Source organism: Nicotiana tomentosiformis, chromosome 12 (genome assembly GCF_000390325.3).
Source record: "Nicotiana tomentosiformis chromosome 12, ASM39032v3, whole genome shotgun sequence".
Classification (NCBI taxonomy): Eukaryota; Viridiplantae; Streptophyta; class Magnoliopsida; order Solanales; family Solanaceae; genus Nicotiana; species Nicotiana tomentosiformis.
Window position 1 is genome coordinate 56,625,647 of NC_090823.1, and position 21,072 is coordinate 56,646,718.

Here is a 21,072-nt window from a genome sequence, read left to right on the forward strand (position 1 = left end):
AATCATGCTTTCAAAATGAGCGAGATAATCCTGTTATAAAGTCCATGTTTACCATCTCCACTCAAGAATATATGTATTATGTAGTAAAACACTAGGCTTTCTGCTCCTCAACTTTCACTTGCTGATAATTCGGACACTTGGTCACAAAGTCTGTGACGTTCTTTTTCATGTCGTTCCACCAATAAATCTCCTTGAGCGTGATACATCTTTGGGGAACCTGGATGGATAGAATACATGGCATTATGGTTTTCTAATATGATCCTCCCTCTCTAAGTCCATCTATGTCTGAAACACATCATCCGTCTTGGTACCTCAAAGTACCATCATCTCCCCCTTGTTCAAAAGCCATCGTCTTATGCTTGTGAATCCCCGCTTTTAGCTGCAACAAGTAGGGATCATCAAATTGTTTCTCCTTTACTTCGACTACTAAGGAGGAACAAGTCCTGCTCTGGACAACAACTCCACCATCTTCAGAGTCCGAAAGTCAAACTCCTAGCTTGGCTAAAAAGGTAAACTTCTTTCACCATAGTTCTCTTGTCTGTTCCAATCATGAGATATACTTCCCATACTTGATTATCTTTTTAAGGTACTTCCTGAAAATACTTATAGTATTGTTGTGAGCTAAGTCTTTGACCAGTACTCCGAAGATGAGAGTCTCGTGCAATGGCACTAACCTCATGATACATAGTTGGGCATGGTTTTATAATTTTTATATCCCATACTAATTATGCGGGTTTCAAATCTCCAACTGGACTTACTGATGATTTTCACATCTCCCCCTTAGACCAAAGGTTAAGGTCTTGTACTTTTAGATCCTTCTCTTATGCTGGGAACCAAATAACTTTCCTTATCTTTTGCAATTCTTTGCATTTTATGTCAATGATGACTCATCTTCTGACTTACTTAGCAATCTTCCTTACTAGGAAAAACTAAATTTATTACATAAACGGAAAGCTAATGTATTCACAACTATCATACACAATCTTAATGATTTAACTCTGCTCACACTGTCAATCTTGGGGAAACCCCTTTTCAATAACCTTAAAGGCTATTCTTCTGTAGTTTTCTCTCTTACTGCCCAGCTGATTTTTTTCTTCCACTGTCACTATACTTCAGGTTTAACTTAAAATCTTTGGGTTCTAACACACATTTTATGTTTCAAACAGTTACCCACTGAGTAGTGTTAGCCTAGCTAAGTAAATCAAACCGTACATCTACTAGCTCTGCTGAAATTGCTAATTCACTGTATCTACTCAAAACTTACTTACTATTCTTTTACTAACCACCTGCTAGCATCATGTTTTCTAATTCTGGTTTGAATAACTAAAGTGAAGTATAAGGTTATTCCTAACTTCTCTCACCATCCGACCATATTCTATGATCGCATACTTTTGTTTTTAACTATGTACATGGATCACACTTAGGGAAATTTTATCTGTCTTAAACGAAATTGGAATATCTAACCCCCCAAACGTTCTATACACTTCAAAATCATATCAGACTATAATCATCTAGGGTAAACACTTAGTCACATAACCTAAGGGGGTACTGTCATATCCTTTATCTCACAATAATAGCTGCTTCTTATAGTAACGTACTAACGTGGTACTTTCTAGTTCTGATCTGAATAAATCTGAACAACTTAAAATCATTCCCTGAAATTAAATATCGGCTTGGTTCTCATTTCGTACATCATATTCTCTTAGTCATATGTATAAGTCGTACCAAAAAAACATCTTTGGCAATAACAAACATTGCTAACTCCTAGGAATTTTACCTTTTGGCTCTTTTTTATCCAAAACTATAGTAATCAATTCTATGCCCGCTGGGATTAAATTTTTAACCTATCACCGTGGGGTCTGACATCTAAAATAGTTTCACATGTGGCTCTATTTCCAAGAATAAAAATGAAATTGTTCTATGAGGTAACATACATATGGATGCACTACCATACACAAACTTGTCCTTTAGAGTATACCATTATCTGATAAATCACTTCTTACACTATAACATTTTGTATATATAGCTACAAAATATATTGTAGCTAAATATAAAATTTTCTGTAGCTAAACACTTTAGCCACAATATTTTCTTCTGTAGCATCCGTAGCAAAATGTAGCGTAGCTAAAAGTTAGCTACAGACTTTATATGATCCGTGGCTAAGGACTAATACTTATTACTACGAATGTTTTATGCGTTGTAGCTATATTGATAATACTTTTTTGCTACGAAATATATAACTCATAGCAAATAATCTTAGTTTTTTGCCACGGCAAATAAACTATATAGCAATTTTTATATTGTGCTATAAGGTATTTTACTGTGGCAAAAGACTTAATTTGTTTGCCAACAAAATTCAAATCTTGCGGCTATTTTTGTATTTTAGTTTCGTGGCAATAGTATTTTTTTCGGTCTACAAGTTCAAAAATTCATAGCTATGAATTGAAGTATTTGCCGCAAATATTTAGGTAGCTAAGAATCCATTCTCTTGCCATGAAATATATAAAATTATAGCTAAAGATTTCTTCATTTGCTACAAAAAGTGAGAATGTATAACCATATTTTTGTTACGTGATGATTTTATATATATATATATATATATATATATATATATATATATATATATATATATATATATATATAGAGCCACGAATTCAAACTTTTATTGCCACAAATTAAAGAATTTGCTACAAGAATAACTAGTCAAAATAATTTTCATAATAGCTAAAATTCCAAATATTTTAGATTCCAAAACAAATTCAAAGTTACACATAAGCTTTTAATAACGTAGTTAAGAATAAAAAGAATTTATATTCCACAATAGGTTTCAAGTTACACATAATTGTAAATTTCGAAGCATTCGCGATGCACAATTTTTCTACGACATCGTCTTCTTCTTTCACTCCTCCTCGGGTCTTTAACTGCACCTTATCTTGGTCTTAACTTGTCATTGCTCTAACTCCACTAATTTACCTGTCAATGAAAAAATATTTTTAATACCACGAAGCAAAAACAATTGATCATATATGTTTTTAAATAGTACAAATGAGTTGAAAGTTCAATTAGTAAAAATATTGATAGAATTTCAAGCAGACAAAAAACATGTATTGATAAATATTTTACAAGAATTTCTAATAGATAACAAAAGGAAAATATACAAAGCAACAAAAGAAGTAAAAAAGAAAATTTTGAACACTTTTTAAACAACTTAAATTATCTTCATCCGAATTTTGTAATATTGCTTCTGTTCAAATTCTCAATCACTACTTATCAAAAATAAGATACAATATCTATCAAATTGCTGGAATAGTCTGCAAAATTGTACCCAAAAATCCAAGTGAAGTAGGTATAAAAAGATTTACAAGCCCTAAAATATAGAAATATGAGCTTACCACTTATGTCCGAGAATAGAGAAGCGATTGGGTTCTCTCTCGCTCTTCTTTGTCATTCTCGATCTTCTTAATTTAGCCTTGGTTAAAGAATGAAATAGAAAAGTGGGGAAGGGGAGGTGGTGGCGGGAGAGAGAGGAGGTCAGAGTGTAGTTTAGGTTTTAGGGATTTTTGCTTTGGGTCTTTGTCGTTTCTTTACTTGTTGTTATACTATAGATTTTTACTTTCTTTTAATTTTTAATAAGACACGAAATACATTAAATGCAAAAAAATGTAAGTGCTAACGAATATAAGTAATAAAAAAAACTACCAAAAACCAAGGAATAATATTATAAATACTTAATTTATAATAAGTAACATAGAAACAATAAACTATTTAAATAAAATGAAGGTATTCTAATTTACCTTTTTCTTTAAAGCTTCTTTCGTACTATTTGATATTCTTAGTTTGTTATATTCTCCTATTTCAATTATATTAATTTTAAAAAATATTAGTGCTTAATTAGATTTATGATAGTAATTATTAAGTTATCAAAATAACATTAGACCATTAATTATGCATATTCAAATTGAATACAATTAGCGATCAATGAAAATAGATACAAGCACAAAGTTAATATTTATTTAAATTATATTAGAAAATCACAAGTAATACTTTGTTTAGTATGAATAATGATATACTAATTAATTTTTTTTTATAAACTCCTTTATCAACCATATTAAATTATCGGCGTTTTGAAATAGAACCTAATAATATTGAAATTATTTAAGTTTATAAAATATCGAATAATAGTCGTAAAAGAGACACGACCCCTTCTTGTATATTAATATATTAAATTCTTAATTCTTTGATTCGGTGTACAATATAAATAATTTGTTGTACAATATAATTGGTATAAAATTATATTTGTTTAAATTCGATGTTGTAATTAGGCATACACACAATAATGGTATTTTTTTTCTTTTAAATCCCTCGCAAATTAGGAGGATCTATAGTATTTTCACACTTCTCCTCTAGCGTGACTCGAACCCGGGACCTAAACACTTATAAACTTTACTATATTTTATGAAAATCTTACTATTACAGCTCTTATGAGGTATATCCATAACTAAGTACATTAAAATATACTTATTAAAAGAAAAATTAAATTATAAATATAAACTTTTTATGTATTTACTATCATGAAACTTACAAAGAAAATAAATATTTTTGTCGAAAACTTGTATTCACCCAATTGACGAAGGAATATAATAAATATATTTTGAAACATATATCTTTCGAAACTCATAATATGAATATCTCATTTTTATTTTAGTTTGTTTATTTATTCATCTGCTTCAAAGTTATTTTAAATTTACTTAGTTGGATAAAATTTCATTTGTGTAATATTTTTATTATATAGGAGGTTTAAATATTTATAAAAAAAAATAAGAATAACATCATTACATGTAAGAGCTTCGACAGATAAATCGATTATGCAAAATACACAAAAATTCTAGTCTTCTAAATAAATAATCTGTATTAATTTTCTATTTAAGAATTTCAAGAGATACATATTTCAAAAAATATTTATTAATTTTCTAATCAATGACATGAATAAATATTTTCAAAAAAAATATTTCTTCTCTTCTTAAAATATCATAAAAAATAAGTACATAAAAAATTATTTATAATTGTAATTTATTATTTAACATGATATTTTAAAAAAATTAGTTACAGATATACCTCATAGAGGGTGTAAGTGTAGAATTTCAATAATATATGGGATATAAGTTTAAATTTAAAATACAACGGATGTAATCTAAAATTGATTAATACTATAGGAGTATTTTGTGTAACTAACCGGAAAAATTAATATGAATAATAATGTTAGCGGCAGAAAGTTCTATTTCTAATTTTTTTGCTATTAGTTAGCATAAAACCAACAATAAATTTTGTTTTTCACTTTAGAATCGTTGCTATTTTACTATACGCTTTTTTTATTATAGTTTTTATACTGTTTAGATTCAATTTTAAGAATGAAGATTATTTTTCATCCATTTTAATCTTTGTTATTTTTAAATTTAATTAATGTTTTAAATTTTTATATATATATATATATATATATATATATATAAAAAAAAATCTTATTTGTCTATGAAATTAATTTTTCACAACCGAATATTTCTAGACCAAGTCTTTTCATGACTTTCATACTCGAAGCAAAAATATTCATCTTTAAAAAATGTTGACCTAATTTATTATGGTTAAAATATTATTATTGCAATGGTAACCTCAAATGTACGATTATATAATTACAGTCAACTATAAAAGTTTATTGAAATTTTGAATCTGTTACTATTCATTTTTTTCTTGATAAAAATTTGTAACTATTAAGCCAACTATTTTGAATTTGTTTCTAACTTGAAGCAAAATTATCCATTAACTAGAGGATTGTGTTTCAATTAATTTAATAGTCGTAAAATATTACTATTGCTACAGTACGTTTCAATTCGTGGTAATACTTAAATAGCTACGAAATTTTATCATAGTGATAAATCTGTGGTTTATATCATTTGTGACAAATAATTGTTAAGCCAAATGTAGCAATAGTTTATTTAGAACTTAAAACAGAATTATTTATTCAGATACAACCTTTATTTTAAATAATTTATTGTAACTAAATATTAGTTTTGCTACAGTAAGTTTTAGCATGTAGCAAAAACTAATGGCTAGCTACGAAATTTTATCATATCAAAAGATCCGTGGCTATATCATGTCTTCATGACAAATAATCATAGCTTTTAAATCAACTATTGCCACGATATTTTATAACTTGAAGCAAAAATATATATTATAGCTACAATAGTTTGTTTCAAAAAATTAATTGTGGCTAAAAGATTACTGTTGCTACAATAACTTTTAACGCGTAGCAAAAACTTATGATTAGCTACAAAATTATACCGTAGCAATAAATTTATAGCTATTTAGGTAATTGTTGCCACGATAATTAGCAACCATAGCAAAAATGAGGAATTAGCTTTGTCAATTTAATTTTTTTGGCTAAGAAATTTTACGAATTTGTAAAAAGCCACACAACTTTAATTTTTGTGGCTATTGTTAGGTACTAGCCACGAAATTTAGATTTGTAGCTGAGATTTCGTAACTATAAATGCATTATGTTTTAGTGTTACACCATCTGACGAGTCTTGGGTCTTAATCCGGGCCTAAAACATGCGAAAATTTCGCTATAATCGTTGTTGCTTACATTTTCTTTTAGCACCTATAGGCATCAGTGTATACTCACAAGTCACCAGAATTTGGATACACTGATAATTGGAGATCTGATAACTAAATTACTGAATACTGGTACTGAATAACCATAAACTTGCTAATTGAAAGATTGTATAACTGGTAACTGAGGTAAACTAATAACCATAAAACATGATAATTACTTTTGTACTTTCTGATAAGGTTATGCTCCAACCTATACTACTATGCATTGTATTCCACTTTCAACATATTCTCAAGTCTCATTTGTTACCAACCTGTACTTCATACTTATATCCTAATGGGCAATCATCCTCTCTGGGACCTTGGGTTTTTCCTGCTTGTCGCTTGGGCATTCGATACGTCTGAAATTCGATAGAAGAGAAGGTTACCTATTGCTCTAAGCTTCATGTCATGATATAGAGTAGAAAGAAATGAGACAATCCTGAATGTCTTGGTAGTTAACCATTTATATGCGTGGCCGGCACACACATATAAAGGAAACTCCACTGGACACGGCTTCACAGACTCCCTAGGACTCTTGAACCTAGTTCTCTAATATCAAGCTTTGACACATTTAAACTTTCATTACCTACATCATGAGATGTAGGCCTCGGGCAAAAGGGATGTCAGTACATTTGAATTGCACTGGTATGTAAAGCAACCGAAAGAAAGTACTGTAAATACTGAAACTAAAACTAAACTGATAACTGATATCTGAGAACTGATACTAATAACCGATACTAATAACCAATAACTGAACTAATAACTGATAACTGAACTGCACAAAGGAAGTAAGGATATGAATATTCCCTCTTCTGAATGATGAACCACCTGTTTATCTGAATAAATAAAATGCGACCTCAGAACCAATATATATGTGCACAAGTCGCGGCCTCGAGCCCAAGTATACGTATACATAACTGCGGCCTCAGGCCCAAAGATGCATAAAGCATAAACTGCAGCCTCAGGCCCAAAGATGCATAATGAATAAACTACGGCCTCAGGCCCAAATACAAGTGTTCAATATTCAGGGATTCAAAATCAGGAACTGAGAATCATACTGCAACACATGATACTGAAATACTGAGCCATACTGAGTTATATGATACTGGAATACTAAATAGAACTAGACCGAGACATGTATTCATGAACTAATTATGAGAACTGAAGCTTCAACTATTTATGACATGCTGAGTAATCAAGACTGAGACTCATGGGCATCAAACACAAATCTATATTGATTACGCATTGAGCTCACAACGTTCCGAATGAAAGTCATGAACGAATTACGAAGCTAAAGAATAGAAGTTCTGCAACTATTCAAGGAACTAAGCTTAACTATATTTCTGAGGTAATTAGTAACGTTATAAAATAAACGTAGTGTAGGGAGAATTATTAACATTCTCAAACATAGAGAGTTAGCCTCACATACCTTAACTTCCTACTCTTGAGTGTAATATAACATTCGCCAACCCTTTCAACTTTAATCTATATCAGTACAAGCCAAAGGGATTCCATATTAACAATAATACTCATGTTTTGGTCACTTAGGCATTTTATCAAACATCTTATGGGCGTAAAGTCTTATAGCCCTCATTAATGGTGTTTTTACACCTAACAACCCATTCTCTTGCTCCTAGATAAATTTTAAAATCTCAAATTTCTTATAATCAATATCATTCTTCATCACCCATAAGATAAACAACACCCTTAACCAATAATCAATAATCAACAACCCAAACTTATAATCGTTCATGCTTTTCTATCAAACTCATCGACTCATATCTCATGAACTTAGTCTATAATCATTAATCCAATGCTATAATCAATTAGCGGATGAAGATATTACCTTTTGACGTTTTATCCTCTTGAATTCGAGTTCTAAGGTTTTTTTCCCTCAAGAATGATGTCTCGATCGAATATCTAATGATTTGAAGGGTTTACCCATGTTAATAAGGTGTTGGAGAATTGAAATTAACTTAGAAGCAACGTTAAAACTTACCTTGGATGGTGGAGGGACCTTTAAGGAAGTTAGGTTCTTGAGAGCTTCCCTTTCTAGAGCAAAGTTTTGTGTTTCGGGGTGTGGGGGACGAAGTAGGGCTTTTAAAATGACCCCCCGGGTGCGCTCACACATAATTGAAGGCCCAAACGCTCACCTGAATGCGCATCAAGAGCAGTAGCACTGCCACAAGTGCGCGGCCATGCATGGGAACATCTGGGCACGCACCTGGGCGTGTATATTGCACATTGTCCAGTAAAATGCTCATAACTGTTTGCACTGAGATCCGTTTGGGCCACAATATATCATTGGAAAGGTATTTCAAAGGACTACAACTTTTATGTTTTAAGGTTTCCCAAGTTCTCAACAGATTTCCACGAAATTCTGCTAGAGAATAGACCTTTTATAAACTTAGTCGATTCAATCTTCAGGTCATGAGCATGATGAGTTGATCAATTCCTCTAGCCCACTTCTTCCCCTTCTCTTTCGAACTTCGAAAACCAAGGTTTATCGAATCTTATGCACCTCACTCTCCGTCTTGATCAAAGAAACTATTTCCACCCATACGCATCCCGATAGGAATTTAACTAAGGCATGAAAAATATAGTAAATGAAGCAACATAGTAGAATGAAACTATTTTCACCTGCATGCTTTAACCCAATGACAACGCATATATACTCGTCACCTTACCTATATTTCGTCCCCATACATAATTCACGTAGGAAATAGACCAACAAGTCCTAATTTTCTTAAGTCAAAGTTAACCATGACACTTACCTCACTACACAACTAAATTAACAACACTCACGGCCTTGCCTTTCGAACAAGCCTCCAAACCAATCAAATATTGCCAATTATTGTTCAAATAATTCAAAAATAAGCTTTAGAAACTTCCCACAAATGAATAGGTTCAATTTTTGATCATTTTTGAAAAAGCCAACCCGGGCTTGCTTGGTAGAAATCCAAAATTTGGACCAAAACTCCATTACCCATTCATCCCCAAGCCCGAATATGTAATTTGTTTCGAAATTCGACCTCAATTCGAGGTCTAAATCTCAAATTTACAAAATTCCTAAATTCTACCCAAAACCCCTAATTTCTATCATGAAATTCAAAGATTTGATGTTAAAAACTCATGAAAAATAATTGAAATTGATTGAAAAGTAATTAGAGATGCTTACCAATGAATTTGGGAAGAAAAAGTTCTTCAAAAATCGCCTCTAGAGAGCTTAGGGTTGAACAATAGTGTAAAATGAGCTAAGTCCCGATTTTACCCTATTTTACCCAGCTGCAAACATCGCATTTGCAAACACTTGATGCAAATGCAATGTCCGCAAATGCGATACACTTATCGCAAATGCGATCAGTGCATCATGCCCAGTGAAGTTACAAATGCGACAAATGTATCACAAATGTGACAAAAGTATCGCAAATGAGACAAAAGTATCGCAAATGCGAGGAGTCCCCTTATTGCAAATGTGAGCTAAGCTTCGCATTTGTGAAGCTGCCAGCCCCCAGTTCCAATTCGCAAAAGTGACTCCAAGGTCGCAAATGCGATCACCCACTGTCCGCAAATGCGATCCTTTCTTCGCAAATGCGAAGACCCACCCCCCACCCGATGTTCGCAAATGCGATCTATTAACCGCAAATTGAGGCTCGCAAATGCGTGATCTGCAACTGGACAACAACAACTGATGGGCACCAGCAGTTGCAAAACTATCCCAAACTCATCTGATACTCACCCGAGCCCCTCGAGCCCCAAATTGAACATGCATCCTAGTGTAATAATATGGTACGAACTTGTTCGCTACCTCAAATCATCAAAATAACATCAAATAATAAGAATCAATCATCAAAACTCAAGAATTTTTTCAACTTAAACTCAATTTCAATATTTTCCACATAACACACCGAAATATGCACGGGTCACCCTAGACCCCTACTAATCGTGCGTGCAAGTCCAAAAATATCATACGAACCTACCAGAATCTTTAAAACAACGATCTGAGGTCATTTACCCAAAATGTTGACCGTGATCAACTCTAGCCTCATTTTAAGTCAAAAATCACATTTTTATCAAAATTTCATGTAAAAGCTTTTCGAAAAGCGACTCGGACCACGCACACAAATCAATAAATATTAAATGAAGCTATGTGGGGTATCAAAACACTGAAATTAAGGCTAATACTTAAAACGACCTATCAGGTCGTCATATTCTCCACCTCTAAAAAACGTAACGGACATAAAAAAGTACCATGACTGGTAATAAGGTGGGGGTATCTACTTCGCATATCGGACTCGGACTCCTATGTAACCTCCTCAATTGGCTGACCTCTACATTGCACTTTGAAAGAAGGAAAACTCTTGGATATCAAATTGCGAACCTGCCGGTCTAAAATAGCCACCGGCTCTTCCTCACAGGTCAGAATTTCATCAAGCTGCACCGTACTGAAGTCCAAAAGAAGTGATCTGTCCTCATGGTACTTTTGAAGTATGAAAATGTGAAATACCGGATATACCCCTGCTAGGCTAGAAGGCAATGCAAGCCTATAAGAAACCTCCCCAACTCTCTCTAAGATCTCAAATGGCCCAATAAACCTCGAGCTCAATTTGCCCTTCTTCCCAAACCACATCATGCCTTTCATGGGCGACACTCAGAGAAGAACCTTCTCACCCTCCATAAAAGCCACATCTCGAACCTTCCGGTCCACATAACTCTTCTGCTTGGACTGAGCTATACGAAGTCGCTCCTGAATCACCTTAACATTCTCCATAGCATCACGGACCAATTTAGTGCCTAGCAATCTATCCTCTCCGGCTCAAACCAACCAATCGGCGAACGATATCACCTCCCATATAAGGCCTCGTACGGCGCCATCTGAATGCTCGACTGATAACTGTTCTTGTAGGCAAACTCTACAAGCGGGAGAAACTGATCCCATGAACCTCTAAAATTAATAACACATGCACGTAACATGTCTATCAAGATTTGAATAGTGCGATCAGACTGTCCGTCCGTCTGAGGATAAAACGCGGTACTCAGCTCAACCCGCGTGCCCAACTCACACTGCATGGCTCTCCAAAATTGCGATATGAACTATGTTCCTCGATAAAAAATGATGGAAATGGGCACGCCGTGTAGGCGGATAATCTCCTGGATGTAAATCTGAGCCAATCGCTCTGAAGAATATGAAGCCGTCACTGGAATGAAGTGCACAGACTTAGTCAACCAGTCCACAATAACCCAAACTGCGTCACATTTCCTCAAGGTCCATGGTAAGCCTACCATAAAATCCATAGTGATGCGCTCTCACTTCCACTCTGGTATCTTCAATCTCTGAGTCAACCCACCCAGTTTTTGATGCTCGTACTTCACCTGTTGACAATTCAAACACCGAGAGACATAAGCAACAATATCATTCTTCATCCTCTGCTACCAATAATGTTGTTTCAAGTCACGGTACATCTTTGTGACACTAGGGTGAATGGAATAGCGCGACCTGTGAGGCTCCTCAAGGATAAACTCTATCAACCCATCAACATTTGGAACCCAAATCCGGTCTTGAAACTGCATAACACCATCATCACCAATCACAACCTCCTTGGCACTACCCCGTTGCACTATATCCTTCAACACTAACAAGTGAGGGTCATCAAACTGACAAGCCTTGATACTCTCTAACAATGATATATGTGCCACAACACATGCAATGATCCGGCTAGGCTCTGAAACATTCAATCTCACGAACCGATTGGCCAAAGCTTGAACATCCATGGCTAGTGGCCTCTCTGCTGACGGTAAATATGCCAAACTGCCCATGCTCTCACCCTTCCTACTCAATGCATCGACCACTACATCGGCCTTCCCCGGGTGATACAATATGGTGATATCATAGTCTTTCAACAACTCTAACCATCCCCGCTTCCACAAATTAAGGTCTTTCTTCTTGAACAGGTGTTGGTGACTCCAATGGTCGGTATAAACCTCTAATGGAACATCGTAGAGAAGGTGCCTCCAGATCTTCAGTGCGTGAACAATGGCTGCCAACTCTAAGTCATGCACAGGGTAATTCTTCTCATGAACCTTCAACTGACGAGACACGTAGAAAATCACCCTAATATCCTTCTTCAACACTGCACCAAGTCCAATACGCGATGCATCACAATACACGGTATAGGATCCCAAACCTATAGGCAATACAAACACTGGGGTTACAGTTAATTTAGTCTTGAGCTTCTAAAAGCTCACCTCACACTCGTCAGACCAACTGAAAGGAGCACTCTTCTGGGTCAATCTAGTCAAAGGAGCTGCGATGGATGAAAAACCCTTCACGAAACAGCGATAATAACCCGCACAAGAAGCTTCAAATTTCTTTCACTGAAGTAGGTTTAGGCTAGTTCTAAACTGCCTCAATCTTATTCGGATCCACCTTAATGCTCTCACTAGACACCACATGGCCTAAGAATGCCACCGAATCAAGCCAAAACTCACACTTGGAGAATTTAGCATAAAGCTTCTTCTCCCTCAAAGTCTGGAGCACGATCCTTAAGTGCTGCTCATGATCCTCCCAGCTGCGAGAGTACACCAATATGTCGTCAATGAACACAATGACAAAGGAATCAAGATATAGCTGGAACACGCTGTTCATCAAGTGTATGAAAGCAGTTGGGGCATTGGTCAGCCCAAAAGATATTACCAGAAACTCATAGTGACCATATCGAGTCCTAAAATCCGTCTTCGGAATGTCTGAAGCCCAGATCTTCAACTGATGATATCCTGATCTCAAGTCAATCTTCGAGAACACCTTGGCACCCTAAAGCTGGTCAAACAAATCATCAATAAGCGGTAGTAGGTACGCGTTCTTGACTATAACCTTGTTCAGCTGCCTGTAGTCAATATATATCCTCATAAAGCTATCTTTCTTCTTCACAAATAGAACTGGAGCACCCCACGATGAAACACTTAGTCTGATACAACCTTTATCAAGCAACTCCTGAAGTTGTTCATTTAATTCCTTTAACTCCATTGGTGCCATGCGATATGGTGAAATAGAGATGGGCTTTGTCCGGTACCAAGTCAATACCAAAATCAATGTCCCTATCGGGCCGCATGCCCGGTAGGCCCACTAGGAACACATCTGGAAAGTCTCTCATTATCGAAACTAACTCAACAATAGGAGTATCAGCACTAACATCCCTCACATAGGCTAAGTATGCCAAGCACCCCTTCTCAACTATTCGATGTGCCTTCAGAAAGGACACCATCCTGCTGGGGATATAACCCAATGAACCTCTCCACTCCAGTCTCAGCAATACCAGCATCGCTAATGTCACGGTCTTAACATGACAATCCGAGATAACATGATATGGAGACAATCAATCCATGCCCAAGTCACGTCAATGTCTACCATACTGAGTAATAGAAGGTCCACCCTAGTCTCATAACCCTATGACCTGGGGTAAAACCTCGCTACGTACCTCAGATCTCCACAAGTATAACAAGTTCTCGGCTATTGTAACTGTTGACCCTGTAACTGAGCCTATCGACTTGAATAACCACCCTGATAACTCTGAATCAAAGGTGCACTAATCGAAGCTGAAAGTGTGCTGTATGCTAGATTCTCAGTATGAGACCCATAAGAACCACGACTGCCCGAAACACCGTGTGATACCTGAAGCGCTGAATGAATCGGTCTGCTGGGATGGCCTCTACCAAATGAAACCCTGCCTCTAGATCAGGCACCATTGAACTCACCAAAATGACGAGGTCTCTTCTCAGATGCTGCATCTCTACCCTGACCACAAATCCTCTTGATCAGTCTGGTGATCTCTATAACCTGGTTAAAAGAAATATCATCCTCAGTCTCTCTGTCCATCTGAAGATGGATACCATAAGTAAGGCCATCAATAAATCTCCGCACCCACTCCCTCTCAGTAGGGATCAAAATAACTACATGGCATGATCGATCTACAAATCTAGTCTCATACTAGGTAACAGTCATGCTACCCTGCTGGAGGCACTCAAAAATGATGCGATAGTCCTCTCTCAGAGTAAAAAGGATGAACTTCTACAAGAATAGCTATGAGAACTGATCCCAAGTGAATGGAGGTGAACCTGCTGGTCTGCCTCGAACATACTCCCGCCACCACCTCATGGCAGAGCCATACATCTGAAATACTGCAAAGTCGACTCCATTAGACTCCACTATGCCCATGTTGCGCAGTACCTCATGGAAACGATCTAAGAAATCTTTTGGGTCCTCAAAAGATGTACCACCAAATAATATAGAAAATAGCTTGGTGAACTTATTCAACCTCTTCAACCCCTCAGCTAACATAATGGGTCCCTTCCAGGGCTGTATAGCAATGACATGCTGAACTGCTGGAATTACCGGATTTTGATATCCATGAGCCATCTACTCTAGTGTGTGAGTAGCAGGAGTCTGGGCTCCTCCCCCAGCCTGAGAGATGGCTGGTGCCATATGAATCACATAGGCATGGGCCACACTCTCCATAAGGCCTATCAGTCTGACTAGAGCGTCCTGAAGTACTGACATGTCAATGAACCCCTCTGGGACCTAAGCTGCTCCAACTGGAATGGCCGGGACAGGAATTTCCTCCTCCTGCTCGATCTGAGGCTCTGCAATAGGTGCTGCTGCTCAGGTTCTAGGCTGAGCTCTACTTCTACCTCTGGCTCTACCTCGGCACTAGCTTCTACCCCTAGTAGTGGCAGCAACCTGGGGCTCCGGCTCCTAACTAGTTGTGGATGTTGTGCGTGTCCTCACCATCTGTGAGAAAACAAGAATAGAATGGTTCAAACTTCAGCGATAGAATAAAGTTGCACGACAGAGTAAGAAAGAAGTAAAATTTTCTAAAGCCTTGTAGCCTCTAGAAGATAAGTATAAACATCTTTGCACTGATCCTTGAGACTCTACTAAGCTTGCTCACGGTTCCTGAGATCTAGGCAACCTAGTTCTTTGACACCAACTTGTCATGACCCGAAATCACAAGCTATCATGACCCACAATCTCACATGTCGTGATGGCGCCTATCGCAATTCTATGCAAGCCGACAATTCACAAATAACCACACATCTTTAAATTTAAAACATACTGAAATAAGCTTAAATAGTAAGAATCTCATAATTAACTGATAAGAAAAATACTGCGACTCAATACAAAATCCCCCAAAATCCGAGTGTCACTGAGTACATGAGCATCTATATGACAAGACAGTCTAACTGCTAAAAATAATTGTCTAGAAAGATATAACAATGCAAATAAATTAAAAAGAAGAAGAGTCGAGGTGTGCGGGCGCCAAGGCAGCTACCTCAATAGTCTCCAACAGATAAAGCTCCAAAGCTAGCAACCGCCGTGCCCAGAAGTACCTGGATCTGCACACGAAATGGAGAGTATAGTATGAGTACAATCAACCCAATGTACTCAATAAGTAAGAAGACTAACCTTGGGCTAAAAGCAGTGACGAGCTTGGACAGGTACAATCCAAATGCAAAATTTAACAGTACATAAATGTAGACATGCTTTCAAGTTTAACAGTTTAAGTTCAACACAGATAAAATATGCCAAGTGTGACTCATATGAGGAATGATACATCTCTATATCTACATGTCAATTATGCATGCCAACTGTAATGCAACACAGTGATAAAGTCGTAAGCATACTCTCAGAGTATTCAATCTCACTCAGCACACTCAATCACTCAGTACTCCCAGTCACTCGGTACTCTCAGTCACTCAGTACTCCCAGTCACTCAGCACTCTCAATCACTCGGCACTCGCGCGCGACACTTACACTCGGCACTCGCACTTAGTAGGTACATGCGCTAACTGCTGGTGATAGCATCCTAGAAAGCTCAAATTTATTCAAGGGAAATGATGAAGCTTTGGAATCTCAAAGAGGGCCTTTAACAAGATGTCAAGCTAAAGAGTTGCAAAACAGGGTCATTAGACTTTAAGTATAAATAAATAAGTTGTTAATTGGGAGGAAGAGCTCAAGGATAAAGGATGTGAATTGGATAGGTGTTACAACAGTTTTATGGCCCAAATTTATGTCCAAGAAGAGGAGTATTGGATCCCAAGAGACATCCGTTGAAGAAGGTCCTAATCAGTCCACTTTTGGACCAATTTGGCACCTAAATTGTGTCCAAACTTGCAGCCCATAAAGTCCTACATAAATCCACATTTTATAACATAAAAAGGACTTTCTTGATGTCTTAGAAGGTTACAATAGGCGTGATAGATGTTGAGTGTAAGTTGGTGCTATGTTGCTTGCAAACTTCTTTCAAGATTTTCAAGATTTCCAAGATTCTATCCAAGATTGGTTCGGGACTTTCAAGATCCTATCCTACATTAGTTTTGACTTATTTTCATATATTTTGGGACTATATTTATTGCTTTCCTAGGTAGGTAAGTTTATGTTTTCCTTTTCCTAAGATTGTTGGAATTAATTTCCAAGAATGACTTGGTTTTTGTTTCCTAGTATTTTTTCTTTTCCTAAGGTAATTGGACTGATTATCCAAAATAGTTTAGGACTTTATTTTCTTGTTTTTAGGTAGAATTTTGTGACCCCCTCTCTATATAAAGGGGTGTCTTCTTTATTTTTAGACTTCGATTATGACAGATCATTATCAATAAAAATTGTGAGATTTTTCTTGCACTCTTGTGTGTGGCTACTCTTGGATTTATTATTCAACATTCAAGACTCAAATTAGGTGGTAAGATAAATTCTTAGAAATCTTAGATCACTTCTAGGTATTCAAGAAAGGTGATAAGTTTAGGCTTATTATTGTTCTTGTTATTCTAAAGGGTCGGATTTCACAATCTATCTCTTATTTTTAATTCTATATCAAAGGCGATTAGTTCTTAGTTTAATTGTTGTTGTTAGGATTCAACTTCAAGAATAGACTACTTGAATTCAAGAAACTCTTTCTTGAATTCAATCTATCTTTAATTTTTGTCTTCTTTTTTTGTTTCTTTATTTTCTTTTAGCTTCCGCACATTTCTTGATTTTCTTTAGTAGTTCTTGGACCCCTATCGTATTGTTATCAAGTGGTATCAGAGCCTAGGCTAATCAAGATTTCAATATTGATAATCTTGGGAGGTTCTTGCTTAAAAAAAACCAAAAAAAACCAAAACCAAAAAACGAAATTCAGCCCAAAAAGTGTTGTTGCTCATTGTTATTTTTAGAATTCAAGTTTTATTTGGTTTTCAAGTCAAGAAAGGAAACAAGAATAGGGTATCCTAGTTATTGAAGATTAAGGTAACTTCTTTTCTTATTCTTGTGGGTTTTGAGTTTCCTAAATTCTTTCCTTTTTTTTCCTACTAACCAATTCTTGTTCTTTCTAGGTTTGGTCCGTCACTTTTCCTTTTCTAACTCCTATTCTTATCACTAAGGGTAGTGACTAGTAAGATTTATTAATAAATCTAAAGATTAACAACCAAGGGTTGCTTTGAGTGAAAAAAGGCAAGAAAGCTGAGAACATTAGAGGGAAAAAGCCAAATTTAAAAGATACATATTTCTTTTAATCTTTGTCAAGATGTCTCAAACATGTAGTTATGATGAAAAGAGGCGAGCTATGACCCGACAACTTGAAAAGTCCAACTTACAGTATATCAAGTGGAAGGAAGACAATGGTAAAGTTATTTTTCAAACAAGAGCTAAAGTAATATCTTCGATTTGTGCCCTTAGAATTGACAAAGAGTTTGGTTATAATACAATTAGCACTTATATGATTGAGAAATTGAACTTGCCTTGTGTTGAGCATTTTGAACCCTACATTTTGAGAGGAGTAAAGGTAGATAAAAGAGTTTTATTACTATTATGTATTGAAAGATATGAGGATGCGATCTGGGGTGATGTGATTTCCATGAATAATTATCATATTTTGTTGGAAAAGCCATGGTATGTCTATAGAAGAGCTTCATATAACATGAAAAAAAATAGATACTCTTTTGAGGTTAACGGGAAGAAACTCATTCTTGGTTCTTTGACTCTCACATAAATTTGTGAAGATGCAAAGACTGTTAAAGAGAATATAGAAAAATATGAGAGAGAAAAGAATGAGAGGAGTAAGAGAGTGCATGTTGACATTGCAAGAGAGGAAAAAGGAGAGGTTGTGTTGAGTGAAAAGAGTGTGATGTCAAGTGAGGTAAAGAGTGATCTTGAGAAAAAAAGAAAAGAGAGAAGGAAATGAGATAAAAAAAGTCTGTGAGATAGAGAGAGAAAAACAAGAGGGATTGAGTGAAGAAAAAGAAAAAAAACTTTAGTGAGAGAAAAGAGACTAAGGGTGAGGAAAACGTTAGTCTTGTGATAAAAGCCAAAGAGAGTAGAAGCAAGAAAAAAGTTTCTTTTACTTCCTAACCCATTAACTCTTTCTTATTTTAGTTCTTGTGATTTTGTGCAGCCACGTGTTGAAATACCTTTTGAAAGGAGAAGTGAGGCGCAAGAGATGGTGGCAAAGGATCCAATTGGATTCCAACAAGAATTAGGCGAAATCAATTCTTGTTGGATGGTGAAAGATAAAAGCTTGATTAAATTCTTTGTTATTGAACCTTTTTACTATTTTGATTCTTATTTACAGGTTTATGACATGGAGTTGCCTAAAAGCATTGCTAAGTTGGAGCTATTCCATAAAAGAATACAAGGTGATGATGTTCCATTGGTAAATAAGTCCAAGTATGGTATGTATAATTGGTTTATTCGATTTCTTGGGCTTTCTAGAATACCTAAGGTATTTTTGGAGGTAATGAACTATACTCGTATTTCTTATGTTGGTGACTTTATAATTTTTGTGGATGATGATATTTTGATGCATATCAAGTCATTGACTGTAATATCTAAGTTCAAGTGCAAGAGTAAATTACTGTCTTTTGAAATTCAGTATGACATAGATGATTATGTATTCCAATTTGGTGCAAAGAGGCACAAAATTTATAAGAAGAGGCGTGCTAATGGGTTAAATATTTCTTCTTCTCTTATTCAAGTGTCTAATGAGTTTTCGTGTGATAAATTGTTAGAATGTGATTTTTGTTGTGTGATGGGGAGTCACTCTTCAAGTCATGTTGATTGTCAGCTTGTAAAACTGTTTGCTACTAGTAATGAAGAAATGCATGATTGTTGTGACGCTAGTGATCAAATACTTTTTCATGAACCTATCTATGACTCTTTTTGTGATAGTTTGAGCAAGTGTTTAGAATCCATTGATGTTAGGGATATTATTGGTGAGAGTTATAATCATGAGCTTGAATGTATTGAAACTTTTATTTTGGGAATTATGGGGTTTTCTAACCTTCTTGAGAATTTATGTGCTTCTTTGAATAAGAAGACTCCATGAAATTTGTAATTGTTGATACTTGGCTATACCATAAAAGTATCTTTTTTGATAAATGTGGTAGATATATTTGTATTAAATGGTTGCATGGTCAATATTTTATAATTTCTTTGGCATGCACATGTTTGGACTACCTTATTGACAAGATCGCATTGCAAATTTCATTACATAATGCATCTAAGAGAGGTTTTTATTGGACAAATCTAAGTAGGCATAAATTTTATTGGGATGATGATATCCATATGCATTATAAGGGAGTATTTACACCTATTAGGCTTAATTGGGTTAAGTGGACACATGGTCACTATCTTGTTTTATTCCTACTATTTTTTCAAATTAGTGGATGTCATTTACTAGTGCGTGACTTCTTTTTCTTGCAAGGTCAAAATTCAAGGACGAATTTTCTTCAAGAAGAGGGGAATGATAGCATCCTAGAAAGCTCAAATCTATTCAAGGGCAAGGATGAAGCTTTGGAATCTCAAAGAGGACCTTTAACAAGATGTCAAGCTAAAGAGTTGCAAAACAAGGTCATTAGACTTCAAGTGCAAATAAAGAAGTTATTAATTGAGAGGAAGAGCTCAAGGATAAAGGATGTGAATAGGCTAGGTGTTACAATTGTTTTATGGCCCAAATTTATGTCCAAAAAGAGGAGTATTAGATCCCAAGAGACATCTGTAACGACCCGACTGGTCGTTTTGCTTTCTAGAACCCTGTTCCCCTAAATAAGACTTCCCTTATGTGTCTTTACTATTTTATGACTTGCGGGATGCTTAGTTCAGGATTTGGAAGGGTTCGGGTTGAAATCGAAACACTTGGTTCCCTAAGATTGGCTAAAAAGGCCAAGTTTGACTTCGGTTAATATTTTGAGTAAACGACTTCAGAATCGGGATTTGACTGTTCCAATAGGTACGTATGATGATTTCGGACTTGGGCGTATGTTCGGATCGGGTTTTGGATGATCCGGACATTTTGGAGCCTAGTAGTGAAGGTTGGTTCTTTGAAGGTTGTAGAAGTTCTTTAAATTTGGTCTGGAGCGGATTTTGGTGATATCGAGGTCCAAACAGAATTTCTAGATCGGGAA

At 35.7% G+C, this 21,072-nt stretch overlaps 2 long non-coding RNA genes across 2 annotated transcripts in view; both read right to left on the minus strand.

Annotated features, from left to right (window-relative positions):
• Positions 1–21,072, minus strand: part of LOC138903656 (uncharacterized) — an 81,447-nt gene that overhangs the window by 16,035 nt on the left and 44,340 nt on the right. The gene's annotated exons all lie outside the window — the stretch shown is intronic.
• LOC104096729 (uncharacterized) lies at positions 2,713–3,567 on the minus strand. The gene is made up of 2 exons (XR_686414.4): positions 3,393–3,567; positions 2,713–2,973 (listed from the first exon to the last, which is right to left on the minus strand). It is a non-coding gene; the product is annotated as an uncharacterized lncRNA (long non-coding RNA).